Here is a 17,628-nt window from a genome sequence, read left to right as displayed (position 1 = left end):
TAGCTTTATGACACTATGCTGGAAAAACTCTGTATGTCATGTTTGTATCTACGTAGCTGGAAAGGTATAGTGCATTTTGCTAGCTGTAGTTTTTAGGCAGATATGGTGATTTGATGTCATGCTGCACATATTTCTGTATCATAGGAAACAAAACACTTGTATCTCATTAAATTAATAAATCAAGTAGATTTTGTAGCTGTATTTTAGTAACTGGAAAAAATATAATTTAAATCCTGGCTGGTTACCAATGTTTATCAATGATGAAAAATTACAGATTAGTCTATGTCTCTATAATCAGAACATTTACACAATGGATATATTGTTACAGTTGTCGTTTTAGTTCTGATTATTACTCAGTATGTCTATTGCAATTTTCTCATTTACAGCTGTTATTGAGCTCCATGTGTAATAGATGGAATTACTATGTCTACCATTTATTTAATGAATAGCCTGCAGAAACATTAGTGTTAATAATATTATCCACTTAATGTACACAACAGTTTATAATATGGATAGATGAATAATGTGTTGCACTATTTAAATTTTATTGGAATGAGATAAATAGATCTAGTGCATTTTTGTTCGTAAATGCAATGTTAGAGTCGTCTGGGGGATTAAAAAAAGTCAGTTCTAAGTAAAGTGATTGCAACTAGTCTGTTATCTCATATATAAATAAAATAGTTTCGATTTAAAGCTCTTCTTTTGTGGGGGTGGGATTTGAACCAAGAGGAAATTTTTATTTTTATAATAAGTGTGTCAGCTGCTCAACTTTGTTCTTAATGGGGGCTATTCTGCTAATAAGGAGAACTGGGCTGTAAAACTAACAATTTGGTTTCTTTGCTCAGTAGAAAGGAAATGTATATGAGACATGTATATTGAAGAATTAACTGAATTTACCTATATGGTAGATATGGCATGCAACTCCGATTAAATAGCAAAAATAGCAGCCTCTATAGTAAGCAGTGAGGCCTTGTCCAATGCAGGACCACCAGAGGACTGCAGAGAGCTGTCTGGTATTTTAACACTAGTTCTCAAAAAATACTTGGTGTTTCAGAGAAGGTAAAATGTGTGCCTTGCATACACATGCTTTTCTTCTGACCAGTTGTACAGTGTTGTGATTTTTCTTCCTTACAAGAATGTGTTATGTGTTACTTATTTGGGGCCATCTATAATTCTATTGCAATGTAAAGTAATTTGCTTCCATCTTGTATGTGATTATTTTCTCAAAAATGCAGAGCTTTCTAGAAGTTCTGTAATATATCACACAGGAAAAATAGCACAAAATTGATATTTTAGCAGAATAAATAGTTTTGGTACCTTCAATGTTTTCTCTGGTTACTCCATCAGTTCTTTTCACAGATTTTTTTTTTTTTTTTTCTTTTTTGCTTACGACTGAAAAATTACATCAAATGCAGGATAACAGAACACTGTCAAACTAAGAAGGTTTTATATGGACAGCATTAGACAGGAGCAGAAAGATCCAGTGCACTAATAGGCACGCTCACATGAGCTACCTAGTCCATTGACAGTTTTTTCCTTTGTTCTCCCTCTCGACCCACTTTCTGCCAGTGATTTGTGACATATTTTGTAAGAGATCAAATAAGCCCTTGACACCTGATTGCGATGTAGTGCTTGTTTACAGTTGCATTTTTGAAGGACCTCTAGACAAGATGGAAGGTTTAACTTAAAGTAATTAAATTTGCATCTGCTCTGTGACAGGAATTTTCTTATGTGTGTATCCTGTTGAGCAACTTTTACTGTAATTGGCCATGAAGTACCAAAAGAAGGATCCAGGTAGACAAAATCATTGTTGCTTACTACTAAAATCTGTCATGGTATTTCTTAGGGACTGGCTTGTACTTGGCTTGTGCCATGTTCTTTGAAATATAGTAATGCCTAATTTTCATTTTTTTCTGTTATTTTTAATGTGAACTTGAAACACAAATTAAGCTGAACATTAATAGTATTTTCTATTCACATTTTAAAATCTAAAGAACTATTTTATAGCTGCTTTGAATTCAACATTATTAATTAATATCTGTTTTTTTGTGGTATATTTTGGCCATATTGATATTGTTGAATTTCCTCTGATCAGTGAGATTTGAAGGATATTCACCCAATACCAACTGAAGGGGTTTTCTGAGGACCAGCAATTATTTGCATCTTGGATGACCTGTCCTTACGGCTACTTTTGAGTATAGTGTAGGGTAGAAGAAGTTATTTTCAGCCTACTGACTACAAGCAAGATTAATAGCTTTTGAAAGGGCTGTAATGAAAGGCTGACCCAACTGGCTTCTGTATTATACCTTGTTTATCCTTCTCTCATCTCTATCACCTTTGGGCTACAACAAAATGTAATTTATGTTAGCAGTGCTTCATTGAAGGTGAAAGGTCACATTTTTAATGAGGGTAGCCCTGATTGGGATTCAGGTTTTAAAATGTGTGGTAGAGTACAGTCAACAAAGTCCATGTAAAGAATACAATTGCAGAAAGGGGTGAGAAAACATTATTTGAGGGGAAAATAAGACCATTTTCTTTCCTTTAAAATTCAAGTAGAAGAAGCTAAATAACTAGGAAAGGGGATTTAACAAAGCACAAGCAATGTGATACTCAAGTTTAATAAGCCTTTATAATTTTGGCAGAGTGGTGAGTTCTTTCTACTGAGAAAAATACTTTGCAGATGATTAATTTCCTCTAATTTTGATGTTGTTTGCTATAAACATCTCTCTCTCTCATATCTTTGACTCGAGTGGGACAGAAATGAAATGACCACCTGTGCTTGTTCCAGGGAGAACTTGTCTGTATTTGGAACAGTTAACCATAATACCCAACTGGGTTTAATTTTTCCCTTTAGAAGGCAAAGTTGCCTTATGTTAATGAGATTGAGCAGTGGTGTCCATTAGTGTTATGCTTTAAAAATGATCCTGCTGGATTTTTGTTGAATGTTGTTAATGCTGGGATTCATTACATGACATACATAACCAATTTTATGAAAAATTTTACGCACTTTCTCATATAAGCCAATTTTTTTTTTTGAGATAGGTTAAAACTTTAAGAGAATTTGAGTCAAAAGAAGTTTAGCAGATACCTGGGGAGGTTTTAGGGTGTGACAAAGGTAAAGTTGTCAACTCAGCATAGTCCAAAGCTGATTTAAAAGAAGTTCTTGGTTTTGGGTTTTCAACATTCAAATTCTTACCCTGTGTGACTGGTGCCTGCCATTAATCTCACTCTCGTCTTTCAGTTATGTGTGTTGCTTGCAAGGGACAAAGTGCTTCGGTTATGTTCAAGAAAGGAATGGGAAACACATCAGGGATTTTGAATTTCATTACTTTCTGTGGAAACAACTTCTTACCTGAGCTTAGTTCAAAGTTTGCATAGAGAAGAGTGGTGGAATGAGCCTCCGTTGTTCTTTACAGCCAGATTATCTTTCATGGAGACACAGATTATCAAAGTCTGAGCTTTTATATCTTTTTTTTTAAACTGTATATATAGACTGTGTGACAGTAACCACTGTGAAAAACTGTAAGGCCCATTCACCTTGTGAATGAAAGTTTAGGAAGGCTGCAGGTTAGACTGCATAAGAGCTGCAATACTTTGAAGAGGTATTGTGCTGATGTCAGAAGGTTTTTTCCCCCGATTTTAGATTGGTTTGGATTGGATCATGCTGCATCTTAACTAAATATTAGATTGTGCCCCTATATGATAGGAACTTTTTATTCCATGGTGATAGGTGAAGCAATCTACTGAGGCCCTGCTGTAGCAGTTTGAACACTGGGTTTCCTTTCCTTCTGCTCAGCACATCCCTGTAGCTCCTGTAGCTGCACTTGGCTTTTTAGCAGAGGTCAGCCTTGCTTTGCTGCTCCTGCAATGCTTCTCCATCCCGCTCTCTCCCTTCCTCCCTCCCACAGCACTCCCCTGTGCCTGGCCTTCTGCTGTCTCTTGGCAAGGAATAGAATCACACTGTGCTTTAGAGCAACATAATGTTGGGATTCCCCTTCTTTTCATTCGTGTCAATAGGTTTTGAACTATTAATGCAAATCTTCAAAATGATTCTTTTAAATTTACACTTGTTTTACATTATTTTATAATTAAGTTTTAGTGTTTAAAGAGAAGAAAGGAATAGAAGTTTTTGAAGTGATTAAATATTAATTTCATTCACATTTAACCCTAATTTACATTAAGAATGTTAACTGAAAGGCAGATCTTTTGAATTCAACATTTTCATTTTCTTTTACCCTCATTGATGAACAGTTAGATCTTGTCATATAAAGTGTCAGGGTCCACTGGGATAAAAGGAATAATTATGCAGTCTTGTACTTTTCAGGATGGTCTGTTTGCGATGCTTCCTGTTTCCTAACAAAATGAAACAAACAAAAATAAAATTAAAAAAAATATTTTGTCTAAACTAAAACTGAGATTTGAAACAAATCCTTTTTTCAAACCACTAGAAAGACTGTCCTGCTTGAGGACTCTGGTGGTTCTTTTTGTCTGTCTTAACAGGACTTCTGTGACTTAGAAAGCTGATTTCCATGGTATTTTACTAGGAGATATATCAAGGGGTAATATTGGTGATGAAATCTTGTATTATATGTGTGATATATATACATATTACATGCAGTGCTATGAATTTAGGTAAATACAAAAAATAATTGTGCTGCATGTAGCTACAACTAGGTGTGAAACTGACCACAGATGTTTATTTCCTTTCAGAAAATTAAATTAACGAAAATACACTGTTAAGATCTGTGGTTCTTACATGAGAGTTCAGGAAATGTAGAATTTATTTCTATAATTTAAATTGCTTACAGAACCTTGCATAAGAGTTCAGTCTTGGTGTAGTATAAACTGCTTTAGCCTTTTGGATGCATTCAGTGCTTATACTTGCACAAGTAAAATCCTGCAAACACTACAGGCCTTTGTGCAGTGTTTAATAAATGATGGAACTTAGAAAAATCTTTGAGAAGTGGGGCCTGAGTGTGACTGAGCAGCAGACATGAGTAAGTGCTGTCCTCGAGTATATCCAGCAGACAGTAATAGATGCTTGAACCGACAATACAAGCACTGAGTGAATGATGGTAATAACATTAAATATTTACATATAGCAAAAGCATTTTGACAGCAGAAAAAAGACTGTCTCTGCAGTAAGGTGGGTAAACCCCAGTGTGATATAGTACACCTTTCTATAGGACAACTTTTTTATTAATAACTAGCAGTGTTTCTCTGTAAGACAGATATGATCTACTGTCACACAAGACAATTTTCAAGACTCTATTGGTGTAATCTCCAGGTACCAATATCACTCCATAACTACCATAATGCAAAAACAATTACTGAGTTCAGAAATAACAATTAATAATTGGATAATCAATAAATGCTTATTATTAACCAAAGTAGATTTTAAACTGTTACCAAAAGCCGAGATTCACTCTACTTTGCTTTACCTGTACTGTGGCTGTGCCTGAAAGAGTTGATGAAAGCAAGAAGTCCTGCCCTCTCCACTGCTGAGCAGTTTCATAGGAGTAAATCCATTTTACTGACTCCAGAATTCTTGAACTGCTGGGGTGTTAATGTCCCTTGTTTTGTTCTTTGAAGGAACCTGCAAATTATGATTGTAGAATAGTTGGTATTCCTTGCCCTGGACTTGTTAAAATAGGTAATGCTTGATTCACACATAATTTTAAAGGGAAATTACTTTATCAGAAGCACAGGATAACAATTTTTATACTGAGGAACATATGAATTTTGTTAGAGAATTTTATCCTTCTGAATGCATTTTGAAAACCTTTCACTTACAGGAAAGAAAGGAAGAAAACAATGGTGATGGTAAACTCAATTTTTTAAATACTGTGTGAAGCTTGTATTACTATGGTGAGCCTGCTTGGATTTAATGATCTGTCCTGTCATGTCATTAAAACAAATAAATATTGAAAATTAACTAAAATTGAGTGCTATCAAGCCACTTTTTCATATATTCTTGTCACAGCAATGAGAACACGGACCACAATTCTTGAATTTGTTGCTTTAAATCATCAGTAAGGTTGGTTTTTATTTTGTTTCAGTATTTTATGACAAAGATAGTTCTTTGGGAGTGGTTAAGGGAAACTTGTTGAAAAGATGCTTAGCAATTTCTGAGCACTGACTTCGGTGTGGGTATCCAATCAGTGTCCATGAGTAATCTGCATCATTTGAGAATGTGAATAACTGAATATCTAAGGCACATGACCAGTTGAGCTTTGGTCAGTCAAGTGTTTCTTGAGCTGTAAGGGCAAATGCATTTTCACAGCTTTTAAGGAAAGATTCTTAATCCTGTGGAAGAAAGGGCTGGTATATTGTAAGAGGGAAAAAAACGTTATGTTCCTACAAACATGTGAACGATAAGCTTTGCAAAAGGAATGTGACAGAAATTTAATGTGATGTGTTCTCTTCTTGGAGGAGTTTTTCTTTGAGGGAAAAACTTTTGCAGGTGATAACTCTTCTGAAGAGGGTTCCTCTGTGGCTGTAAAATTGATGTGGGCTACAGAGCTAGAATGTTGATAACTTGATGCCAGTGGATGTGAGCTGAGATGAGTGGGGACTGCACTGAAGATAAACCCAAGTGGGCTCATTTCACTGTCTAAAACTTGAACCATATTCCTTGCTTGTTTCTTAAATATCAAGAATTGGAAATTAAGCAGCATTTAAATTTCAGATTGAATGTGGAATCTAGTACTGGATCATGCCCCTGGCTTTCAGAGGGAAGCACATCTTAGAATCTTTAAGAAACAGTACCTGTTTTGGAGTAGAGGATCTAAATGTGTCTTTCAAGGCAATGACTAGTTTGGGATCTTTTTGGATTAAAACTTCTAATGTGCTGGTCAGGAGTTACTCTAGTTTAAATCCATTTTCTCTCTAACACAGCCTCTGTGTTAGAAATAAGTATTCTTGTAAAAACCATAAAACAACAGGTTCTTAAAAGCTTGAACAGTAATACTTCAGTGACTGTCAGACTTGGGACTTTTTTGTTCATTTCTGTGGTACACAGGGGCTTACACTTGTTTTTTGCTGTTAATTATATAATTATAAGAATTAATATAATTAATTATGTAATGTATATGTGATGAAATTAATATAGATATAATGCATATTTTATATAATATAAATATATATTACATAGATGTAATATGTATTGCATATTAAAATATATATGTAATATATAAATATATAGATATATATAGATGTATCATATGGATATTATAAATATAATCTACAATATCTATACATCCATATAATACCTATTTAATATAATGTATAATATATGCTACATATATAATTATATATATTGATCTATATAACTAGAGATATATATACAGATAAGAAATATATATGTATATAAAATGTATATATTATATATAAAAATATATATAAATATATGTATACATAAATATACATATATACGTATTATATAAATATGTATAAATATAAGTATACACACATGTATATACGCAAATATATACATATATATGTATACAGATGTGTATACATATATATGTATATGTATACAGATGTGTATACATATATATGTATATATATACATATATATACACACATCTATATACAGATATATACACATACACACACACACACACATATGTGTGTGTGTATATATATACACACACACACATATATACATACACATATTTTTTTATTTTTTTCCCTGCAGGCATGGTGGCTTGTGCAGTGAGCAGGCTGCAGTAAGCCGTGTGTAGAGCGTTGCCCGCTGTTGGAGGTGGCCGTGGGGCAGCCCCGAGCGTGTCCGGGCCCCGCCGGGCTCGGTTCCCGGGCGAGCCGCGCCTGCCGAGCCGCGCCGGCCACCGGGGGGCGCTGCGGCCCCGCCGCTCCCGCGCTGCCCCGCGTCGGGGAAATTGTTTTACTGCCAAAGGGCACGGTGTAATATATTCATCTCCATCCCAGGCAGCCATTTAATGCCCTGAAACATGCCCTCTCACAGCTCTGGCCTGTTGACTGTGCTTATTTGGTGTAATAATTAGCTGAATTTCTCGCTAACAGCGGTACTTACCAACACCTCGCATTTTCCTCTGTGTTTTTGTACGTGATGGATTGTGCATTCTATGAATAAAGTTAAGCGGGTCACAGCCTAAGCCCTGTACAACACTGCTATTTTCTGCACGATAGTTCTGAATAGATATATATTAACTCCTTTTTAATCCCCGTGGTGTGTAATGCAAACCAATTCCAGTAGTTTTGTAATAGGCTATTGAAAACTTGTAAGCACAGAACACTTGTCAGCTTAAAGAACGTAAAAAGAGAAATGGAATGAGGAGCTACAGAAATCAGAGTACAGTATCTTTTACCGATGGCAGGCTTCAGGAGCCTGTTCTAGTGCTTCGTGAGGTTTGGTGCAGATCACTGTACTTTGTTCTAGAGGAACAATTCTCATATCCATGTTAAAGGTGATCTCTCTGCTGACCTGATGTTCAAAGTTGGTCTGCTTGGTATGAAAATACAGCTAGGAATTCTGAGTTAAACAGTACTTGTTGTTTTTTTTCACTTTCCTAGTTGGAAATTATTTGAATTAAAATTCTTGTGGTGGAAATAAAAACAAAAGGTTCCTGAATAACTGCTGCGTGTGGGTATCCTCATCATGGTTCTTTCCAAATGCAAGGGCTGATAAAAGTTAAGGGTTCCAAAAATTATTAAGTAACTGTAAGGTTGTAACTGTTAAGTTTTAACTGACTCTTTTTCAGTTAAACTCTTAAGTAAAAATTTAATGGAATTATTATATAATGAATTAGTTCAACTGACAGTGGTTTGAGGCATATTTCATATGGAAGTTCAGCTCTGCATGGAGACTATCAAGCCTTTGTCCCTAGTTTAGTTGGGAATTGCAGCATATGTAGTGCCAAATGTGGGTCATAAACTCTTGCAGTTGTCTGTTATTTAATTTTAAAATTCTTCCTTTGAATATTTTTTTTTAAATCCTACATTGTTCTTTTTTTTTCTTTTTTTTTTTTTTTTTTCATTCAACCTTCTTCAATTCTAGGTACTGCTAAAGCAATTCCATTGTAGAAGGGGGAGTAATACAGCATGTTAAGCCAGCAAATAAGAACAAAGGTGGGTCTGGCAGCTTTCTCTTAATGTCAGTTTCTTGCCCTCAGCCTCCCTTATTAATGCAGCTGAGCTGCTGTCACTCAGATGGTTTTAACACAGACATGCAGGCTACATGCCTGAAAGAGTGGCCTAGATTTTTGAATTTTCAGGTTGAGAGTACCCCAACATACAAAACCACTGTATCAAATTATAAAATGGTTGACTCCAGTCCTTGTAGACATTCTGAAGCAAGTGAAATTTATTTCTTGTTGTCTTTGACATATCCTCTAAGGAAGCAGGAGAGTTTAGATTTTAAAGTGTCTTCAGTACTTTCAGTTGATGGAGACTTTCCTGTGTGCCTTTAAATTTATGATAGTTCAGAACAATCCTTGTCTTTGTCAAGTTGTACTTCCACATTAGGATTATTGTTTGTGTGCTTGTATCTCTTTATTTAAAGGGGTTTTATGTTTTCCATCTGTTCCTTCACTTGTACTAATTTTCTGTGGCTTTTTGATAATGTTCTTATATATCTTATACAGATATTTACTTAAAAATACAATCAGAAGTTATTTAGTGCTTTTTCTTTATGGGTTATTTCATGGATCCAATTTTGATTGTCATCACACAGTTCATTAAACATGTCTGTACTATCCTATCACCCTGCTACAGCTTTAGTATGTTGTAGATTACTATGGTTGCTCCTCTTCTTCTTTTGTTTAGACAACCAATCCAAGCCATTCCAGAGTGAATCAGTACTCTTGGTAGGAATTGTTTATTAAGTTTGGCAGAAGAAGCATGCAGTAGTGTGAGTCTAGTCTATATTTTGTCAACAGAAGGGAGCAAGTAGGGCAAAGGAAAGTTGAAGTGGTTGAAATCTAGAATGGTCTTCTGTGTGCCAGCCTCTCTCTTTTATACCTCCAAAAATCCAGCCTGTATTTAAGAATAGCATGGAGAAGGGAAGAGATCATTTTGAAAAGATTTGTTATTTCTGTACTACATGTTCTGAGAACACAGGAAGAGGTAGCAGCAGGACTATTTAGAATCTTAGATCAGCTAGGAATGTAAATGTATGGGAAGAAAGGACAGACAAGAGTTTCCCCTAAACAAATGTACAAAGAAGACTTAAGAAATAATTTTCATGCATTTCCATTTTAGTTGAGTAGTGCTGCTCTGCAAAATCGTACCTGAACACTGCAAATGAGAGGAAAAATTAACGAGAAATAAGGTATGCATATGCAAATAATAGAAATGAAAACTGGAAATTAAGTATTGGCCTTTTCATAAGTCAGAATAGTTTTATTAAAACAGCATTATTTGAAAATGTGGGAGTTCTTAAGTTTGCTCAACAATGTATTCTTAAGCAAAACATTGATTTGCATTAAGAAATTTGCCTGGGTTTGGCACAAAGAAAATGACTTAACAGAGATTTAGTTCTTTCACAGCACACCACTGTTCTCTTGTATTTTACCTTTTGCTATACCTTAACATTATTTATATTGTGCAAAGATGGCTTAAGAATAAAATGTGAGTAACCTTTCTTTTAGCTGTGGTTCTTTAACCTTATGATAGTACTGTGAAATATGGATCCCAACTAACTCCTGTGTTTTTGGATTGTGAGGCAGAAGAGAATTTCTAACACCAAGGTGTCCTGGTTCACTGGCCACTGGTGACTGGAAAAGTGATTAATCAAAACCAAACTGAGGAACAAGATGCATCAGACTTTCAGTCAGTGTGGCTTTGCTGCCTCCAGTTCATTTGCTTAGGCTGTATGTGTAGAACCTCTTAAAGAAATGTGAATAATTCTTTGAAGTCTGATGGTCTAAACAGTTTGGGAACCACTCATTTAGAAAAACTTCCAAACTTGATATAAGAAAAAATTCCCACAACGGAGGATTCAGGTTTCACAGAGGTGTCTCCTCCAATGCCTAATTATCCTTTCTTTTCAATTGTGCTCCCTGTTTCTGGTCTGAACTTGTCCAACATTTCAGACCCTGAATTTTGCTAATTGTTGCCTGCCAACTTAACATTTAGATGTGAGCTTTCTGTTGCCTGTGTGGCTTATTTCAGAGACTGTGAGCAAAACAAAATCTTCAAGCTTCAAAATTAACCAAGTCTGAATTATTCATTATCAGGTGTTTCTTTAAATGACTTTTGCTGAAAAAAACTGCTTTTTTTCAGCAAACCATATAGCACTATATTTCTTTAATTCATATGCCAAAATTCAATCCAACAGTATTTCATTAATAGTTGTCTTATTATAAAGTTGAGTCAACAGCTGTAGTATTTAGGTTTTCTGAGTGAGTGTTTCCATGATTTGACTGATAGTGTAGTGAATGTGAAGTTAGGAAATTAGTATGTAATAAATACAAACAAGTGTCTGTGCATTTATTACACTGGTCACTCTTATAAATTGTAGAATCATAAAATCCCAGGTTGGAAGGGGATCTCAAAATTGTCTGGTCCAGTTGTGTAAAATGTTACAAATTACACTTCACCTCACTGAATAAACTCGTACAAATTTTGTTATGTTAAATATATGTGCACAATGTGATCTCTAATTTTTATGTCCCTTAAAATACATTGTTAAGTGATGCAACTGTATTAACACCTCTCTCCTTTGTATATTCAAAGGTGACATCTCAGTTGTGTTGTTTTGGAAAGATGTTGAGAGTGAATTCATTGTGTAATCATTCATCATGATTACACATCAGTGATGGTTACTTTTGTTTGGGGGGAAGGAGGGAGAATTCCACAAAGCTTCTGCTCAAGGCCTCCTCTAGGGAGAAATGTTGGAAAGAAAATTTGAGTTTATCACGTCCTTGAAAAGGGCAAAGAACAAAGATGGAGGAGCAGAAGCAAGAAGCACGAGGCAAGGAGTCCAGTGCTGCTTCTACAGCTGAAGCCCAGGGAGCTGGCACAGCCCTTCCTTTGGTGCATTCTTTTGGCAGTCATTTTGTTAATTGTGGCACATACTCTCAAGAATTATCTTGTAAATGCCTTCTTTAAAATACATCAGCTGTGTGCCTGGTGATATGTGACTAACAAAAGAAAAGTGTTCCTGGAATACATTTCCTTTTATCTGTAAGGCTTTAAACCATCTTCCTGTCTTTTCATTCTGCAGTGAAGAATACAGTTATGCTTTCTGCAAATATCTACATATGATGTCTTGGAAGACTGTAAAGGCCTTCAGATTTCAATGAGTTTGTAAGTGCTTTTAGACTTTCATAGTGCTAATAAAATCTCTGGAAAATAATTTGGTTCTGTAAAAAATACCAAGAATCAACAATTTTGTAATGGCCTGCAAAGATGTTCAAATACTGTGTAATGGGCATGACAGTTACAGTATGTGAAATTTAATGCTCTAGCTCCTTATTGATCTTCCTTGTAGCTGGTTGCATGGCACATGCATTTGCACTTAACACCTGCTCTTTCTACATTAACACTATCTTCTGCAGCCTCACCAAGGGTATGTTATAAGCTGCCTTTGATGCTAAGCTGAAGTATTTAAGTAAATATTTATATTTTTTTCATATCCTTTTTACTTCAGTTTTGACTGCTTTATCTTCTGGCTGATTTAACACTTGGAGTTTTTCCCCTTTTTAAAGTGTTCTTATTAGACATTGGTTGTTTCTACCATTACTTATATAGAGAGACCAGCAATCTTGCCAGGCTTGTTGTTTTCTGGAAATGATGAAAAGCTGCAAGAAAATTTATTTTATTTTTGATTTTGCTGGTAGTTTTGAAAAACTGTATTAGTGTGACCTGCCAGTGTTTGTGTTGGAAAGTTCTTTGTCTATATCTACAGAAGTTACGAGCCTTTTGCAAAGGTTCTGAATCTGTATTTCAAGTCGTCAGTCCTTGGGTTTCTGTCTGGAGGTCCTTGGTCTGTGCCATGGTTGTTGGACAGTGTGTTTGCTCTTACTTTGCTACATTAATTAGATACTGAATCCCAGTAAGGTTTGTACAACTTCACAGTGCAGATATGCAATATTTCCCAAAATAATTTGTAGATTCTCTTTTTGTTTCCTTGAGGCCTTCAGGGAGAAGGAGAGAAGGGAAGGGAAGAAGCATCCTTCCCTTGAGAGAAGGGAGAAGTGCCATGTCTGCATTATTTTCCATTCTTGAGCCTAATAGGCTCAAGATAGCTTCTTGATAGCTCCTAAGGCTACAGAGATCTGGTGCTATGTGTCCTGGTAACAGATTTCCATGGAAGTTAGGAACCATCAATATCTTCGTGTCATTAGAGTGTGAGATGAACAGCAACACCAAATGTATCATTTCAACATTAGCCCTTGTTAAAGTTTTTATTTTATCTGTCTTTAATCTTTAATGAACTTTTTGTCTGTCAAATAGAGTTGCTTAGTATTTTAGGTACTAGCCAAGCCCCGTTGGTCTTGGGACTGGGTGTGTAGAGTGTTTTTGCAGAATCAGTTATTAGTAATGGTCACGAAGGTTTCTGTGTGCTGATTCTTTGGAGGTGAGCTGGTTATGACTTGCTTGATTAAGAAATCTGGTCTCAGAATCTATTGGCTATCTTTTAGAAACTATGCAAAGAATGACATGCAGACATGCCTCAGTGTCCTTATCTATTCATGAGGATTCCCAGCCATGTTGAACTAAACATTGTCTTAAGTGTTTTCTTAAATACATGTGTGATCATGTGCCCATATGCATAAGAAGAAACTAAAAACTGGAGGTCTGATTAAAATTTGATAATTTCAAAGTTTGAATGTTCTTACTTCTCACCTAATATATAGAGCTGACCATTTACTAACTGGTTAAATTAGTATATAAAATAAACCTGCTGCAAGAGGATGCACACATGCTAGGAGGGAACAAGATGTGGATGATGTTACCAAGATGCTTGCAGTGATGGTAGAAGAAGTTTATTCAGAATTATACAGAGGAACCTTAGGGGTATTTTTCCACTCAAAGTGTCTGTGTTTGAACTATTTATTGCTTCATATTTGTATCATAATTGCTTACAGTGCTAATCCATGTGTGGCAAATCTACACTCAGCTGGGTAGGGAAATTGCCAGTTCTGTTCCATTAACGGCCGCTGGCCAAAGGAACAATGTTCCTGTAGGTTAAAACAGCAATTAAGGGGCCCTTAACACTTCAAGGTGGGTAAGGAGGGGATACTGGCAACAGACATTTTTCACACATTGCTAAGTTGCTTCAGTGCATACATTAACTCTTAGTTCAGTTACATCAGTTGAGTGTGTTGTGCATATGCATGACTGGTCTGTGAGTGTGTGAACCAAAACCTGCGCCTGTTGATTTATGAGAAAGGGTAAGAGAGGTTGAAATTAGTAAGCAAAGCCAAACAGTACCTTTGCAGCAGAGAACATCAAACAGTCTTTGAGACAGCTACTCACAGATTCTGATGTAAGACCTGAGGTCTTTCCATGGCAGTGGGTTGTTCATTACATAATTTTTTTCATGCCCAGGTCACTTGAACTGCATTTTGTTGGTTCTGTAGCTGGGCCCATTTGTTCAGTAGAAGAACAGGATTTGCTGTGGTAATTACATAGCAAGTTTAATTTACTGTAGTATAATTAGCAAGTGGATATGAAGGAGGCGTGAAATATTGCTAGACCATCATAGATATTTTTAGCATGAGTTTTCATAGAATAAGAGTGATAATAATGCATATTTTTGCCCTGAATAGGAAAATGTTTTTACTTATATTAGGGGGGAAATGTATGGTACAGTATGGTCATATTTCTGCTGGTATTTTTGGGAGGCTACATTGTAGAATGTGGCACAAAAGGTTTTTGGTAGGTCACGAGTGTAATGAAGAGTAGACTGGCAATATAACATTTCCATGTCAGTAAACGGTGGTGTAAAATTGGCTGGTCCCTTAAGATCTTTTGATGAGTAGAATTTACAGAAATAATTTAAAGAAAAAAAAAATTCTGAAATTTAATATATGTGATAATAGAGAAATAAAAGCTGCAATGGTACATTTAGGATGTACTTTTTATTACTCTAGGTTCATTTCTGACATTACTTGTTTTAGTGAACCACTTGATTGATCTTGGTAGCTATGAAGCTTTAATAACTAACAATTGAAAAGCCTTGTAGTTTAAACAAATATCAACTTTGAAATCACATTTCTTCCTTAAGAAACTATCCCAATTTTATTTTTTATAAAAAACCCTAACACGTGACAGGCTGTTAGGAGGTAATGTTTTGGAAGTTCCTGTAAAATGGTGGCTTTTTTCTTGATGGAGTCTTAGTACTCTGTCACAAAGTTTTTGCTATATGTTTAATCTTCCTCCTTTATAAAATTGTTTATTAAGCATTTAAGAGCACTAGCCCTTTGCTTCATGCAGGATTTGAAAGAAATCCATGTTTTCTTAGAGTTGATTTTAAAAAAAGAATGTAAGGGAAACACAGGCCCTAATGGACATTGTTATGTGGGTAAAAAAGATAATAGGGAGGAGAGATATTAGAGAAACCAAAGGTTAGCATCTGAACTGTGATTCAGATCTTTCTTTCATGACAGTAGGCTTTCTCAGGCATTCTAAACCTTTTGGCAAACAAAAGGCTATTGGGAAAAACTATTGGAGGAGATGATACTTTCTTCTGCTTTGAATAGTGACTCTTTTTTTAAGGTTTATCCCTGAAATTTCTGCAAAAACAGTAGATTGCGTTAAAGCCAAAAAAAAATCAAGTGTTTTACTAGCTCTGGTCTCAAGTAGTCTCAGAAATATAAAAATTGCAGCAGGCAGTTAGGAAACTTTTTAAGATGAAAAAAACGGGGGAATATTTTAAGAACTTCTGATGAAAGGAGTTGAGGCAGAGGGGCTGTTGTAGGCTGGGAATGGAGATGATGTTCCAAAGTTGCTACACCATCCTCTCTGCACCCTCACCTCTTAGCTATGTTTCTGTTACTTCTCTTGCTCTGTGACATACAAGGCACCACTTCTGTTTACAGGAAAAATAAATAATTACATTTATAGTGATTGAGAGATTGCAATTTTTAATACTCCACTTGCTGAATTTTGCAACCGTCTCATTAATAATCCTATTTATTATTAATAAATGAGCAGAGATTAGTGTTTGCAGAATGTTCATTGGCATTTTGTGTTTCTGATCTTTGGTGCAGTGTCACTTAAAATAGCTCCAGTAACACTCACAGCAGCCCATATAATAAGTATTTGCAGAGGTTTTTGTCTTTCTGAAGGCCCAAGATGAGCACTTAACAAAATTTCAAAGGAAGTGCAGTGTGTAGTAATGGGGATGGTGCACATTAGATTGTTTTTCATGTATTGGCATCGCTAATATCTATAAAAATCACATTGTTTTTTAAATCATAAGAAACATAATCTCAATATCTGAATAAACTGTTACACTGTTGATAATTTTTAAAATTTAAAAAGTCAGATTTAGAAAAATGCTTTCTAAGAAGCCTGATAGTTTCAAGTGAAGGCATTTATTTAGTTTTTACTTAGGGGGTTATGTGTTTGAAGAGCCAATACACAATGCTTATGTAATACTGCTTAGATTTTCACATCAGCCAGCTGGTAAAGCCAGATACTCAGGGGTTTTTTTTGGTGGTTTTTTTTTTTACTTTTTGGAGGTATTTGTGAGTAGCTTGATGTTTTTGACATCTGTGTGACAGCTTCTTGCATAAGAGATGAGCAGCATGTACTACCACCCAGCTGTGTGTATTAGTCTGCACATCAAGCTGAAGAGCAGCACTTAGCCAGATCTGACAATCAAATGTGAACTACTACTACCTATACACAAGAGTGCATTTTAATGTTGTGTGCTTTTTGCCAGGAGTCTGATACTTGACAAAGAAATTGTCAGAATCTCTCTTCTTCCCATTTTTTTTTTCTTTCCAGAGATGTGAATCCATGTTAAAATTTATTTTTTTTCCCTTGCAGTTTAATATGGTTTATCTTAAAGATAACAAAGCCAGTCTAATGTTTCCAGCAATTTCATGTAATAAACTTCTGGCAAGCTTTTGGTATTAGAGGAGTGTATTAATAGAGGAGTTTTAGACAATGCAGGAAATCAGTGTAAAATTATGATCTGCTGAGTTTCACCGGTGACTTCATGTCAATGTACCAACAACCTGTCCCCAAAGAAAACTGAGGACATAAAGAAATTATACCACTAGTTCAGAGATGTCAGTGCTGCTCTTTTCAGGCTGCTTCAGAATTGGTGCTCAGCACATTGTGAATGTGGAAATGAGAGCCACCTGCTCTTACTGTAGTTTGACTGATCCATGAACCTTAAAATCCTCCACACTTCCTCCTGGCTTTAAGACCTGTTGTCTTTCTCAATACTTAAATTTGAATAGATGGAATTCATTGTATCAGAATGCACATTTATACTCCATAGTTCAGCTTTCCTTGTTCATGTGTTTGCTATAAGCCAGGAGTTAGTTAATACATGGGTTGTTTTCTCTTCATTTTTAAATAATAGTGCCAAAACAGCGAAGATCTGTTTTGACCATGTTTTGAACTTGGTTTTGTGAAAGTGTTAGTCATACCTTTGTTTTTTTTTGCTTACTGTTTCCCTTG

The 17,628-nt window shown here is 35.5% G+C and overlaps 1 protein-coding gene across 5 annotated transcripts in view; it reads left to right on the top strand.

Moving 5' to 3' along the window:
- Positions 1-17,628, top strand: part of FTO (FTO alpha-ketoglutarate dependent dioxygenase) — a 224,400-nt gene that overhangs the window by 17,273 nt on the left and 189,499 nt on the right. Inside the window, exons 1-3 of one of the 5 annotated variants that reach the window (XM_015639806.2) lie at positions 9,033-9,111; positions 10,243-10,312; positions 12,209-12,291. The exons of 3 other annotated variants lie outside the window; for them this stretch is intronic. The gene's annotated coding sequence lies outside the window, so the exon portion shown is untranslated. Of the gene's footprint in view, positions 1-9,032; positions 9,112-10,195; positions 10,313-12,208; positions 12,292-17,628 lie in introns of those variants that run through there. One more of the 5 variants, XM_033517243.1, reaches the window with a different exon arrangement.

This window comes from Parus major, chromosome 11 (assembly GCF_001522545.3).
Source record: "Parus major isolate Abel chromosome 11, Parus_major1.1, whole genome shotgun sequence".
NCBI lineage: Eukaryota > Metazoa > Chordata > Aves > Passeriformes > Paridae > Parus > Parus major.
This window is presented reverse-complemented; position numbering and strand designations above follow the sequence as displayed.